The 15,801-nt window shown below is 31.3% G+C and overlaps 1 pseudogene; it reads right to left on the reverse strand.

Moving 5' to 3' along the window:
- Positions 1-65: 65 nt before the first annotated feature.
- Positions 66-15,801, reverse strand: part of LOC127704174 (sulfotransferase 1B1-like) — a 91,528-nt pseudogene continuing 75,792 nt past the window's right edge.

The raw sequence follows: 15,801 nt of genomic DNA on the forward strand, positions 1-15,801 counted from the left end.
CGTTTTATTTCCTCATATCAGTTAAGGCATCAAAATGTACACTTTTAATAAAGGACACTAAAAAACTACATTATACACTTTATTTATTAATCTTGCTGTAACATCTCGATTGTACAATTTTTGGCCGCTTTGTATACAAGTATGTACAGTTTGAAACTTAATAGCCTTCCAATGTCATTTGCGAATGTCATACACAGTATGTTATTCAAACGTTATCTTGTATTTACTTTCTTTCATTTTTTCTTTAAACTGAGCATCAAATTTTTCATTTTGTGCGACCGTAAAATGATTTTTCCAATCTCCTATTTCACCTGAAAAATAGTTCAACGTTAATTTTACTTTTTACCTCATTTTGGCTATTTCACGCATGTTAACTTACGTTGCTTTAACATAGCACACTTTTGTTTAATATCCTCGATTTTCATATAGTCATGTTACTTTAAACAACTTTCTGAATTTGGCCCAAACAAATACAGGAATTGTACACTTTTCGGTTAAAAAACTTGCATTTTAGTACTTGTATTATAAAAAAGGAAAAAAAGGACTTATTTAAAAACACATTTAAGCTAGTTTATAGAATTTTGTGTTGATGGCAGTTCTTGTATAGTTTTTCTTTTTTATTTTTTGATAATCTTAAAGACTAGTGACGATTTAGAGTTTTACATATTGTAAAGACACCCATTCCTGTCTATACTGTTTGTAAAGACACCCATTCCTGTCTATACTATTTGTAAAGACACCCATTGCTGTCTATACTGTTTGTAAAGACACCCATTCTTGTCTATACTGTTTGTAAAGACACCCATTCCTGTCTATACTGTTTGTAAAGACATTCATTCCTGTCTATACTGTTTTGAAGACACCCATTCCTGTCTATACTGTTTGTAAAGACACCCATTCCTGTCTATACTGTTTGTAAAGACACCCATTCCTGTCTATACTGTTTGTCAAGACATCCATTCCTGTCTATACTGTTTGTAAAGACATCCATTCCTGTCTATACTGTTATAAAGACACCCATTCCTATCTATACTGTTTTGAAGACACCCATTCCTGTCTATACTGTTTTAAAGACACCCATTCCTGTCTATACTGTTTGTAAAGACACCCATTCCTGTCTATACTATTTGTAAAGACATCCATTTCTGTCTATACTGTTTGTAAAGACACCCATTCCTATTTATACTGTTTGTAAAGACACCCATTCCTGTCTATACTGTTTGTAAATTTGTAAAGACACCCATTCCTGTCTATACTGTTTTAAAGACACCCATTCCTGTCTATACTGTTTGTAAAGACACCCATTCCTGTCTATACTGTTTGTAAAGACACCCATTCTTGTCTATACTGTTGGTAAAGACATCCATTCCTGTCTATACTGTTTGTAAAGACACCCATTCCTATCTATACTGTTGGTAAAGACACCAATTCCTGTCTATACTATTTGTAAAGACACCAATTCCTGTCTATACTGTTTGTAAAGACATCCATTCCTGTCTACACTGTTTGTAAAGACACCAATTCCTATCCCTACTGTTTGTAAAGACACCCATTCCTGTCTATACTGTTTGTAAAGACACCCATTCCTGTCTATACTGTTTTAAAGACATCCATTCCTGTCTAAACTGTTTTAAAGACACCTATTCCTATCTCTACTGTTTGTAAAGACATCCATTCCTTTCTATACTGTTTGTAAAGACATCCATTCCTGTCTATACTGTTTGTAAAGACAACCATTCCTGTCTATACTGTTTTAAAGACACCCATTCCTGTCTATACTGTTCTAAAGACACCCATTCCTATCTATACTGTTTGTAAAGACATCCATTCCTGTCTATACTGTTTTAAAGACACCCATTCCTGTCTATACTGTTTGTAAAGACATCCATTCCTGTCTATACTGTTTTAAAGACACCCATTCCTGTCTATACTGTTTTAAAGACACCCATTCCTATCTATACTGTTTGTTAAGACATCCATTCCTATGTATACTGTTTTAAAGACACCTATTCCTGTCTATACTGTTTGTAAAGACATCCATTCCTGTCTATACTGTTTTAAAGACACCCATTCCTATCTATACTGTTTTAAAGACACCCATTCCTGTCTATACTGTTTGTAAAGACACCCATTCCTGTCTATACTGTTGAAGATTGCATGGCGATCTGTTGATGTGTTTGTTATATTTGTATTGTCGGGGTGCGGTCTCAATGATGTATACGTCACGTCTCCTTTTGTTCACGTGATGTATTTAACTTTCTAACCTCATTTCGAAAGCCCGTATCTAAGGCTACCATTTGTAAAAGCTTATTGTTATTAATTAGAATGACAGTCAAGATTACCAGTTTAGTCACAAACTAACTCAAGAAGAAGTCTAACCTATTTTGCAACCGGTCTACCGTCAAGATCAAAGATAAAGAGGAAAATGAAAGACCAAAAATCTCGTGAATAATAAAGAGAAAACACAATAGAATAATTCCATTTCGTTTTTCAAGATGAACAGACCGTGTATAACATAACTGTATAGGTCATCTTACATACACAAACACGTAAATCCGACAAATTATATACGTACCTTTGCGATATATAAACCCTTTGCCATCTAAAAATCACCGTGGTATCAAATTTGTTTTTCTGCATATTCTTAAATGATGTTTCTTTGGCAATCTTTTCTAATGTAGTATCTGAACATGCTATACCAAGAAAATCTGCAAGTTTCTTTATCTCTCTAACAGGTTCCTGGGGTAAATCAGTGTAAGTAATGAAATTAAAAATAATGCATAATGAAGTTGGATGCACTTAAGATATTTTGTGCGTATGTAACAAACTGTTAACACAGAGATATGTCTCGCGTTTTGTAATTTTGATGGAATAATGCAAATGTTGAAATTAAAATGGCAATATTTGAAAATGTAAACTTTGCAAATCATTCAAAGCCAATGAACCATGACTGAAGGTGCAGGGCCTAATAACCTCCACGGAAATGCCAATGCTTAGAAAACGGCATACCAAATACAATTGACTTATCATAAGTGATTCCCTTTATGTATCCTAAACACAAACTTGAATTTGTAAACTATGTAAAAATTTCAAAGTCAATGAACCATGATGAGGGGATCACCCGGGTGGGCCATATAATCTCCATGGAAATGAGACTTGCAAATGGCAATACAACTACATACCAAATATCATTGACTTAAAATTAGTCGTTTATCTTAAACATTCCAAGTCAATGAACATGATTGAAAAGGGGTGGGCAAACAATCGCCATGGAAATGAGATGTTCCAATGCTAATACATCTGCATACCAAATATCATTGACCTAACACTAACAGTTCCCCTTTAACTGACCTAATCACAAACTAATACATGTAAACTAAGCAAAAGTTTAAAAGTCAATAGACCATGATTGACGGGGCGGGGCAAAATAATCTCCATGGAAATGAGATGTAACAATACTAATACAACTCCATACCAAATAGCATTGACCTGTCACTAGAAGTTCCCCATAAACTTGACCTCATCACAAACTAATACATTGTTGACGCCGCCGCCGCCGACGCTGGAAACAGCACGCTTCATTTTCGCTTTTTAGACTTCGTCGACGAGACAAAAAATGATTTCTCAGACATTATAAAAGGTTAATATTAAGGCTCCATGATACGATTCAAGTCAGCTTTTATTAACTTGGTAATAGGTGATTCTTTATAATATTTATATGATTATATAAATATCGAAATGAACACCCCAAAATAGTGATTGTTTCATTTTGCCATTTAAAAAATTTCAAATGTACACAATGTAATGAAAATTGAAGCAATTTCCTGAACCCAACATAAGTTGAAGAGAAATTGAAAACGCCGTGACAAAAAAAAAAAACCACGAAAAGACAAACAAGTCCTCAAAACACTACATAAACATGAATTCCCACCAAAAACCATGGGAGATCTCATGTGCTCCGGAAGGGTTATAGCTGATCCTGCTCCTCATGTCAAGGTAAAACTATGACACCTGCTCTTCGGTTGATAAATGCTAGTAAGAATTTGCAGTTGAAGTTGTCAGTTTTATAGCATTTAGTTTCATACGAATGCAACATTATACTTTATCTCTTTAGACTATCAATAAAAGTGATTAAAATAAATTATTAGATAACGGCTGCCACTGAAGATATAAAAAAAGACTGACTACCTGTTTCATATCTTCATAATAACAGGTAAAAATCTTCCCAGGAAAGTCTCCCGTTGCTCGTTCTATTTCTAACTCATAGTTATACCATGTTCCATAAGGCACTATGGAGTATACAATAAACATTTTGTTATTAAATACGTAAACATATCTCCACCTTATCTTCAAAGTATTAACATTTCTGAAGGAAATCAACAAACTGTTGATATATTTGCAGTGAATCGTCAGACTTGAAGAACTATATTATCTTACTGGGGACTCTCTAAGTACATAATTATGTAAAGAGACCCTCGAAGTATAAGTAACCGTTTCAGAACTAAAAGATTTAAAATTATTGGTAACTTCATTGTAAGAACACAAAAAAAAAAAAAAAAAAAAATAGAGAATGTGTCTATGGGCCATAGATGCCCCCGCTTGTAAATATGCATGAGTCAACTCCCACATACAGATGCAGGATTCACGTTATTAAGACCGTTTTTTTTGTGATTATAAGCATTGTGTATAAGTTTCATAACATTTGGTTGAGACAAACTAAAGTTAGAGAACGGAAACGACAGATTTAGCAATTTTTCCATTTATAAAGGGGCATAACTCAATAACTGTAACAGTGACGCCACCCAATTCCACACTTGATCTGTGTTTTGTGGTAATAAGCATTGTGTATAAGTTTTATAATATTTGGTTGAGGCAAACTAAAGATAGAGAACGGAAACAAAAAATTCAGCAATTTTTACGTTTATAAAGGAGCATAACTCATTTACGGTAAAAGTGACACCACAGTATTTCGAACTTGATCTGTGTTTTGTAGTAATAAGCATTGTGTATAAGTCCTTTATGACATTTGGTTAAAGCAAACTAAATTTAGAGAACGGAAACGAAAAATTCAGCAATTTTTATGCTTATAAAGGGACATAACTCATGAACGGTAAAAGTGACGCCACCCAATTTCGAACTTGATCTGTGTTTTGTGGTAATAAGCATTGTGTATAAGTTTTATAACATTTGGTTGAGGCAAACTTAAGGTAGAGAACGGAAACAAATTTCTGGACGTACGGGACGGACGGACGGACGGACGGACTGACAAGGGTAACACTTAATGCCCCGAAGCGGTAGGGGCATTAAAACATTACACCGTCGTTATAAAGCTCTTGTTAAAGGGGCATAAGCTACGAGATATAAAAAAAATAAAAATATGATTTTTTTTTCGTTCAATCATAAATAAAAGTGAAATAGTGAAATAATAATTCGCTTTTAGCAGCCAGTTTAGTTCAATTTTGTCAAAATAAGCTAAGAAACATTACTGATGAATTATTCACTTGCAAGTGAATAATTCGACCTCATTGAATCCGTATTCATGTGATCTTCAATTTAACCCATTAGCTAGAGATTGGTTACGCATGTATAAGTTGTGTTCAGCCATTAAAAGGAAAAGAATGTCAACATTGAAAGTGAAATAAAGGTGAACCATTTCGTTGACTGATTCGATCCAAAAAAAAATCATTCTTATACAGGTAAAAACGATGATTAACTTATTTTTTTAACCTATAACATGAAATCAAACAGGCATGGAAAAGAACAATTGCACGAGGTCGCTATCTGTTGATAGTTATGTTTATGTTTATATCGGGGTTATGTGACCGTCGGCAGTCTTCGGAGGTCATCTTGATGGTTAATTAGATGGCGTCAAGATTAAAATACACACGAAATACTGATATATATAATCGAGTTCATGCGTTATTAATTGCTTATTTAAGACTTATTGTAATTTGGATATACGTGTTCAGCATTTTTAGTGTAATAATTTGAAAATATTATGCAAGATGCATTAGATGCTGAAACTCTCGTCAATTGTTGTCTTTTGTTATATGTTATTGTTTTGTTACCTTTTGGGAATTTAATGTTGATGTCCATAGCTTTTGTAGTCTATGTGTATTTAATCGATTCACAACATGTCTATTTGTTCATTGTTAAGACAACATGTGAACCTCTAGATGTTTTTTTTCTGTTTTGTTCCTGTATTTTTAGGCTGCTGTCGCACAGACTTATTATATCAAATGTATCCTTTTATTCATACTGAAGTAAAATGGATGTGGGATAGACGTTATGCTGTTCTGTGGATAAATCGTTACGTTATGTGTTTTAATTTCTTCTTCACATGTAGTTGTTACCTCTTTACTTTATGATGACGCCATATACTGCTATGGCTTTTCTCCTCTTTTGGTTTATATCCTGTATCATGAATTTCAAAACGGTTGTTCATCGCATGGTTAGCCTAACCTTTTGTTTAGCATTTTTAAGTATCGTTCTATTTAATACCTACATGATTATTGTAACTTAATCAACATAAATCTCTGGTCACATATATGTATGTGAGTTATGAAGATATGGCAAAAGCAGTTGCTAAATCTGCCAGTAGGGCATTGGGGTAATTAATAGCAAAATGTAGAGCTCATGGTGGTTTTCAATATGATGTATATACAAAACTGTTCCATTCAATTGTATGGTCAGTGATTGATTATGGTACCTCTATTTGGGGTACTAAGGAATTTTCTCTTGTATCAATGCTGTTAAACATAAGGCTATGAGACTTTTTATGGGTGTGGGTAGATATACCCCTAACTTAGCACTTTATGGAGATATGGGATGGAAACATGTATTGTTAAACAATGGTCTACTATAGTTAGAACTTGGTCACGATTTCATAAGATGTCTAGTTGTAGACTTAATAAGAAAATTATTCTTTGGAGTAATAAACTCAGTTTTAATAAAGTAAAAAATTGTAACTGTAGAGTGAATACAAAGTTTAAAGAACTTGATCTTATTCAGTATTGTAATATTGAATGTATTTTAGCAAGCCCGTTATTAAAGATATTGAAAACAACCTTTTTATTATGTACCAGAATAAATGGCATTCAAATTTACTAGCTAATGAAAGCAGTAAATTGCGTACTTACAGGTTATTTAAATCAAATTATTGTACTGAAAAATATTTAAGTATTACTATGCCGGGTAAATACAGAAGTGCATATATGCTAAATTTAGAGCAGGCGTTGCTCCAATTAAAATTGAAACTGGCAGATATGAATGTATAGATGTAAATGAAAGGTTTTGTTTTAATTGTAGAAAAAACGATTTAGATGTAATTGAAGATGAAAAACATGTGTTGTTGGAATGCCCAGAATATGCAGATTTGCGAACGATCTTTTTTAACAGTGTATGTAATGTAGAAAGTAGTTTTAATAATTGGTGTAATGAGGAAAAGTTTTTATCTATGTTTCATGACGACAGAGTTTGCTATTTCGCAGTCAAAATCTGCCATGAAGTACTTTTTAAGAGAAACTGTATTTTATACTCGTAATGACTGTATATAATGTTTTGTTTTTTTTATCTTCTGATTATGATTAGAAAAGAATTGCTTTTTAATATTATAGTGTTTTATGCTAAGATATATTGATATATGTTATATATGTAGTATAAATGTATTTTTAATGTGTGTTTTACAGTTTCTCATAACTTTTTTAGAGTGGCTCTTTTATAAATTGATCTGTTGTTATTATATTGTGTTTTATATCAAATGTTTTAAAGAGGTGAGACTCTAATAAAGTATTTGTTGTTGGTGTTGTTGGTGTTGTAAAGATCAGCACACTTTTTTAAGTTGTGAAGTGACGAATTTTTTAGATCACATCTATGTTCTGTATGTCTTTGTCCAAGAAGGCGGACAGTGAAATATGTCTCGCCATCATTTCATGGAATAGAAGTTCCTTCATAATACAAGTTTCAAATGGAAGGAATATTCTGTAAAATTATTTCCACTGAAAGAAACATTACAGTATATGTTCCTGACGTAATAAAGGGTATAGCATATTTGTTCCAACAGATATTATAGCATTGAGGAACAAATATAGGTTGACAAGGAGAACCCAGTCAGACAAACATATATTTCAAACTAAGATTGATTTTTTTTATCGGACCTCACTACGAGTGAAGCAATGGGTATCCAGTTGTTTAATCGGTGACTACTCAGGAACAATGAGATAAGGCTTTTTGATGAAAAGTTATGTTGACCACATATACAAAACAGAATAAAATACTCACGTTTTCCAGACATAAACAGTTCTAAAAATTCGTCCCACGTTCCATCAAAGTTGATAAACTTATCTTTTAAACAGTGGTAATAATATGAAACACATACATCTTTAGGATTTCGAATCATGTGGACAATTTTGCCCTTGTTTTCTCTGTGTTGCGTTGGTAAATATCTAAATAGACAATGCGTGTACATAATCCTTGGTGATGGAACACTGTCTAGCACAGACAAATCATCAACAGCTTCTAACATGGCTTGCATTTTGCTACTTTTGTCTAATTCTGTCGTGTTTCTCAGTAACATATTCACTATTTCACACGTCCAATGCGTCCCTTAAATGAAAGAGTTTTTTCTCACTTGCATCAGACATTTGAAATAGAACTTGAAATGAAACAATATTGATAAAACATATTCAAACATAGTCATGTAAAGCCTTTCACATATAAAATATTAACTTTTGAATGCAATATTTTGTATAAAGAATATCGTTGGAAAAGAAATCAAATATTAAGAAAATTGCATTTAATAATCACTTTGACTGTAACAAAGATTTATGATACTATTAAAAAAAAATCATACTTGTTCATAAAATCTATAAAACAAATTACAATATTGAACATTATGATGATTAAAATGTATCCTCAATGTTGGACAATTAGTATGAACATATGATGATTAAAATGTATCCTCAATGTCGGACAATTAGTATGAACATATGATAATTAAAATGTATCCTCAATGTCGGACAATTAGTATAAAACGACAAACCAGATGATATAGTCTGTCAAAATTTCAGGAGAACTTACGCTTTGTATATTTGATTTGAACAATGTCGACTTAAAGTTACATCTTTTAAAATTATATGGTATTTCTGGAGTCTGCCGAGAAAATCCGAACGTAAACGAAGTAGAGCAACGAGTTCTGGAATTGTTAGCAATCATGTTGTCAATTATAGTCCTGATTCCTTAATACTCTGTTTTCTTTTTTATAATTGACAGAAATAAATGTAACTATACATAAATGAGAAAGCATGTCAAAGAGTCTATTGCTAGTCGGTATATTGCTCGTCGTCTATTGCTTGTCAGTACATTGCTCCATTTAGTATATGCATATTCAGTGGCTTCCAAACTTTTTTCTCTGGGTGTGCCCGAAGGAAAATTTTCGAATAAAACAAATTCAGTGTGTAGGGCTTAAAAGTTTTACCATAATTTACATACACAAGAATTGCGGACAGCTCAGCTGGATGGCTTTATCAGCTACCACACAGAGAACCGTAATCATTGCAAATTTTTTAACGTTATTGTCTATGGGGAATTATGACCACTAGCTAAATAAACGAATACTGTGTCTATTTTATAAATCTCTTATAAAATTAATAAATTATAGAGATCTCACCAATTTTTTAGCTTTGAAATGGTGTAATAAAATCCACTTTATCTTGATATTTACTGGTGTCACTATCATGTTGAACGCCGGGTTCTCTTTTGGTTGAGATATGTTAAATTACGAGGTATACATATTTTATAAAAAATCATATTAAATTCATTTTTTATTGTAAATCAAATTAACAAATTATACAGTATTGGCAAATAATTTTCCTATAAAATGGTATAAGAATCGTCATTTTAAAATAATGTTTACTGTTGTCCCTAAGCATTTGAAAGTGAAACTTCATTATTTATGAATGCGATGTATATTCATTCAACTAAGATTGACCGTATTCAAAGACAAATTGGTCTTGTTATTTAGTTGAATTCTCATTTTTATGATGTGAACTTCTTTTCTAATTACATCCATCATTTTAATATCTAGTTAGGTTTTAAACAATGTATTAATTTCTATTATACCAGAGACAATATGTCTCTGATTATACCAAAGAGTTCTTTAAACATCAAAATTTTAAAAGTAGTGTGGTATTGTTGACATCTTGAAGAAAACTTTGCAAAAAGTGTTTTTTTTTTCTTTTTTTTTTTAAAGGGCTCTGTCTAATTAATCTTATTTTGATTTGAGTAAATTATATTATTATTATCAAATATTTGAATACACAATTGCATGATTGTATTATTGAAAAAAAATGTCTACGAAATCTGAAAAACTAAATTGAAATAGAAAAGAAAAGGTGACAACGTGCAATTTTTAATGTTATTCAAAACATACAAAATTTCATACAAGTTTTGTAGAATGAAAAGGTATAGGGAATATTATTCTTATCATTATAAGTAATGATCAAAGAAGTAAATGCAAGTATTTTGAATGTATACAGTAAGATATCATAGCATGCTAGATATGCTATCTTTATGTTCTCCTTCATACATTAATCTTATTGTTTAGTACAAGGATTTGTATAGTACTATACAAATCCTTGTTTAGTATATTCATAAAATGTCGTTTAATAATACAAATGACGAAAAACATCGAAGTCCTTTTTAAGAAAAGCTCCATAATTATCGATCTCAGCTAACATATAAACACGAATGTGTCAATATTTACATAGTATATTGTATAAGCGTCCCATGGTGCCACGGCAAATCCTTTCCGGTGCTGTATCACTATTCAATACCATATGTTACTATTTTATCTTATCATTTAAGTATTATATTGAAAATATAGTAGTCCATGCACAAGAGCTTGTTGGGAGACCCCCTTTTTTATTTTTTTATATTAATATATAATTCCAAAATAGTCTTTTCACATCAACTTTTTTACCTTGTCTAAAGTGTTCAAACTCTTATCAATGCGATTTAACAATAATAATGTATGTATGTTGCCCTCTATTCTTATATGTTTAAGAGTATTCTACACATACGAATATAGGGTAACACATATAAACTAATTTTATAAAGTCAAAATAAAATTGAGATACGGCTGAAATATGAACGAATATTTTCAAATAAGATTAATTACAACAACAAAAAATTATAAAATTAACTAGACAAAGTGATGCCCCGCACTTCACTCTGAAGTAACTGTATCATAACAAAGATAATGTAGAACTTTATCTGAGATTTAATTAGTTTAAACATATTTTATTTGCTAAATATCAGCAAAATGGATGAGACACAAGTAAATCATACTTATGAGATTTAATTGTGTCTGAGAGACACAAATGATGCCCCCGCAGATGCAAAGTGTTATTTTAAAATAACTTCAACTATCTCCAAAAGAGCAAATATTAAACTCTGACCACATGCACACCTTCAATATATGTACAAACCACTAAACTTTAAGGAGAAAGTCTGCGGTTTTATTTACTGATATCTATTTCTAATTAAGGGTAGTGAATTATGTAAATTTTATGTTCCTAGTGGACAGAAAAATATTACAATTTAATCCACAGGTGTTAATGATTTTACGTGTTACCTAGATCAAATAAAATTCAGCATGGAGTATACATCTGGCTTATACAATGTCAATATCGAATACATGTGACCTACCCATATCAAATAAAATCTAAAATTGACAGTAATGTACATCTTGTCATATTTATGATATTGCCTTTCTGTAGCTTTTATTTATATGTTTTACGAGATTTCAACCCTCCCTCTATACCTCTAGCCTATGTAGAATAAACAAAACACAGCAATACGCACAGTAAAACTCAGTTTAAAAGAAAGTCCGAGTCCGATGTCAGAATAGATAACAAAAGACACTTCACTAAGCAAAATGACAATGATACATGATAAATTAACTAAAGGACTATTAGCAATAACTGACATGCCAGCTCCACACTTCAATTAAACTGATTGAAAGATTATGTCTTCGTCATATTCATAAATTGTCTATCCTTTTCCAGAATCACGTTGAAGAGTTAAATGTTATTTTTTTTTATATAAAACCATGGAAGTAATAATAATCTAGATAATACTCAAGCTTGCTTGATGTTGAAAGGATTTGTATATTGGATTTTCATCTAACTCAATTAAAAAGAAATATACAAGGATAGATCAGTTTGCCTGCGGCTTTAAAATGTTTCTTTTATTGAACTTGTTAAAATCAGAAACACCGATGATAAATTATTTGGACTATCTTAAAGCTTCCGAAAAGGTCGTATGTAGTATAAACAGGGTTACAAATTTCATACAATAAGAAAATTTACTAGATTAAGAAAATTTTTTTTTTAAAAGTATTGATCAAGAGATATACATATATCATAAATATAGGAAATATAATAACATGAAAACAAACGTATCTCTTTTGAACCATCGTTAACAGAAAATATTCTTTCTACATCATAGATCATCATAGGGCATGCAAAACTTTTCTTTTTTTAATTTTTTCTTTTCTATCGGCAATTTCTTCATCATTCATCTGTGTATAGTGTACGCGGGGTTTCTTTCTTAAAGGGAAAATTCGCGATTTTTTACTTATCATCTTATTATGTTCATAATACCATAAAAAACATATTCACCAAGTTTTATCTGGATATGAAAACTAATAAAGAAGAAAATTGGGAATTATTAATTTTATTTATTCGAACTTCCTGACTTCTGTGACGTAGTTTAAGTCTTTTTGCATGCCGGGAGTGGAATTAATCTCATTTAAGTCTTGTTCGTTAATCATTTCATAACGCGATTTAAAGCGCATCGACGACTTTTGGCGTAGCTATTAACCAACTAATAATTAAGAAAGTAAAGTGATCAGCCGTGCAACTTTTAAAAATAAAATGTACGATTTATATTTTAAGGATTTCTGATATGATTATAGTCATTATAGTAATAAAAGTAAATCAAACAATAGAATATTTTTATGAATTTTTTTTCCGACGGATATTTTCAACAAACATATTTAACTGATAGTGTATTAAAAATGCATGTTTGTATTCTCACCTTTTACTTCAGTCTAGCAAACATTTTCCGCTAGTACCGTGTAAATACAATGTGTATTGTACTGTGACACTTAGTGACTACCTGTTGAATGCGTGATTAAATTCAAGGTATTTAAAGGTTTGCATTCTGTAATTCTAATCTTTTGACTCAGTGAATTTTAGCCGTCACGGTTCACCGTTCCAGGTGTGAACATCATTTCGTATGAATGATAAACGGGAGTGATAGTTTGAGAGTTTGCGATTTTAATGGTCGAACAGCATCAGAGAAAGATTTTCTTATTTTTGATTCTCATGATCCTTCAAATAATTTCTCTGATTTAATAGAAAATGGTGTGTCCATTTTGGACTTTTTAGATATTCCGAGGGAAAGAAAAAATAGAGATATTGGAAAAAATAGGTATGGTTCTTTATTATTGGACTTTTGCAAGGGGAATAACTGTTTTATACTTAATGGGAGGATAAATGGTGACAAGGAAGGAAACTTGACTTGCAGGAATGCAAGTGTTGTAGATTATTGCATTAGTAATGTGAATTTTATAAATAGATTTTGTACTTTGGAAGTAGTAGATTTTTCAAAATTATTTTCTGATGTACATTGCCCATTATCTATTAGTGTGTATGCAACAAATGTAGACGGATGTGAGGTACCTGATTATATAGAAGAAAGTGTAGAAAGGATAAGAAAGTGGGACAGTGATAAATTGATAGAATTTCAACAAAATATAAACCAAGGTAAAATAAAAGATCTTTTGTATAATTTGAAAGAACCAAGGGTAGATGTAAATGTTAATATACATGTTGAGAAACTATGTGAAATTCTTATAGAAAGTGCAAAAGCTACATTTGGCATTTCTCATAGTAAAAACGGGAAAACACATCAGAAATCGTTTATGAATAAACCCTGGTTTAACCGAGAATGTACATTTGCGAGACAAAATTATCGTAAATTTAGACGAAAATTTAAAAAAAATCGAACTACAGTCAATAGATCCAATTTGGCTGGATCAGAAAACATATACAAGAAAACTCTCGACAAAAATCATAGATTATACCGGCAAAATCTTTCAAAAAAATTAAAAGAATTGAGAACCAAAAATTCTAGAGACTATTGGAAAGTACTTAACCAGGGAAAGCGTAAAAAACAACCGGATATCCCAATAGAGAAATTATTTGATTTCTTTATGGATCTAAATGCTTCTCCGACGGATGATAATGGAGTTGATTTACCACCTCTCGATGAAGACCAGGTTAATCATCTTAATTATGATTTGAATTTGTATATAGAAAAAGGAGAAATTTTGAAATGTATAAAAAATTTGAAAAATGATAAGTCTGGTGGTGAAGATGCTGTTATAAATGAATACATAAAAGCAACTTCAAACCAGCTTATCGATATTTATGAAAAATTATTCAATTTGATATTTGATACCGGATTTGTACCAGAGAGTTGGCTAGTTGGTAATATTATACCAATATTCAAGAATAAAGGAGATCGAAATAATCCTAAAAATTTTCGGCCAATTACCATTGTCAGTTGTTTGGGTAAACTGTTTACGGCTGTTTTAACCGCGCGTTTGAACAAATATTCTGACGATTTCCTGATTTTACACGAAACACAATGTGGCTTTAGGCAAGGTTATAGCACTATGGATAATTTATTTATATTACATTCTCTGTTTGAACTTCTGAAGAAAAGAAAGAAAAAACTTTATTGTGCATTTATAGACTTTGAAAAGGCTTTTGACAAAATTTGGAGGGATGGGCTTTGGCATAAACTACTGTTAAACAATGTAAATGGGAAAATGTTAAATGTGATTCAAAATATGTACAAAAATATTAAATCAAATATTATTTTTAATAACAGCAAGTCTGATTATTTTCCGTGTAATAATGGGGTAAGGCAAGGGGAAAATATGTCCCCTTTTTTGTTTGCAGTTTTTTTTAAATGACTTGGAAATTTTTTTACAAACAAAAAACTGTAAGGGCCTTTTCACAGTTACAGAAGAAATAGAACATGAACTTGATGTATTTCTCAATATCATTTTATTATTATATGCAGATGATACTGTTTTGATGGCTGAAACACCACAAGATCTTCAAATACAGTTAGATTTTTTTAATGAATACTGTAACTACTGGAAATTAAAAGTAAATGTATCCAAAACCAAAATATTATGTTTTTCATATGGAAGATTACCAGACAATTTACACTTTGTTTTAGATGAGCAAGAAATAGAAATCGTTCAAGAGTTTAGTTATTTGGGTATTTTATTGACAAAAACGGGAAATTATAAAAAGGCAATTAAATCACAAGTTGAAAAAGGGACAAAAGCGATGTACGAGATACTAAAAAGGGGGAAATTTCATAGCCTATCAGTTTCTTGTCAGTTAGATATTTTTGATAGAGTAGTCAAACCTGTTCTGTTATATGGATCAGAAATATGGGGATTCAGTAACTGTGATATTATCGAAAAGGTTCATCTAAAATTTTGTAAGTTGCTCCTAAATCTGAAATCTTCCACTCCCAACTGTATGATATACGGTGAGCTAGGACGTTTTCCACTTGCTATTGATGTAAAATTAAGGATGATATCCTACTGGTCTAAATTAATTATGGGAAAGCAGTCAAAGTATTCTTGTATTATTTATAAGCTACTGTACCACTTGTATTGTACTAAAAACTTAGATTTTAGATGGTTAATAT

Source organism: Mytilus californianus, unplaced genomic scaffold, assembly GCF_021869535.1.
Source record: "Mytilus californianus isolate M0D057914Y unplaced genomic scaffold, xbMytCali1.0.p SCAF_6, whole genome shotgun sequence".
Lineage (NCBI taxonomy): Eukaryota > Metazoa > Mollusca > Bivalvia > Mytilida > Mytilidae > Mytilus > Mytilus californianus.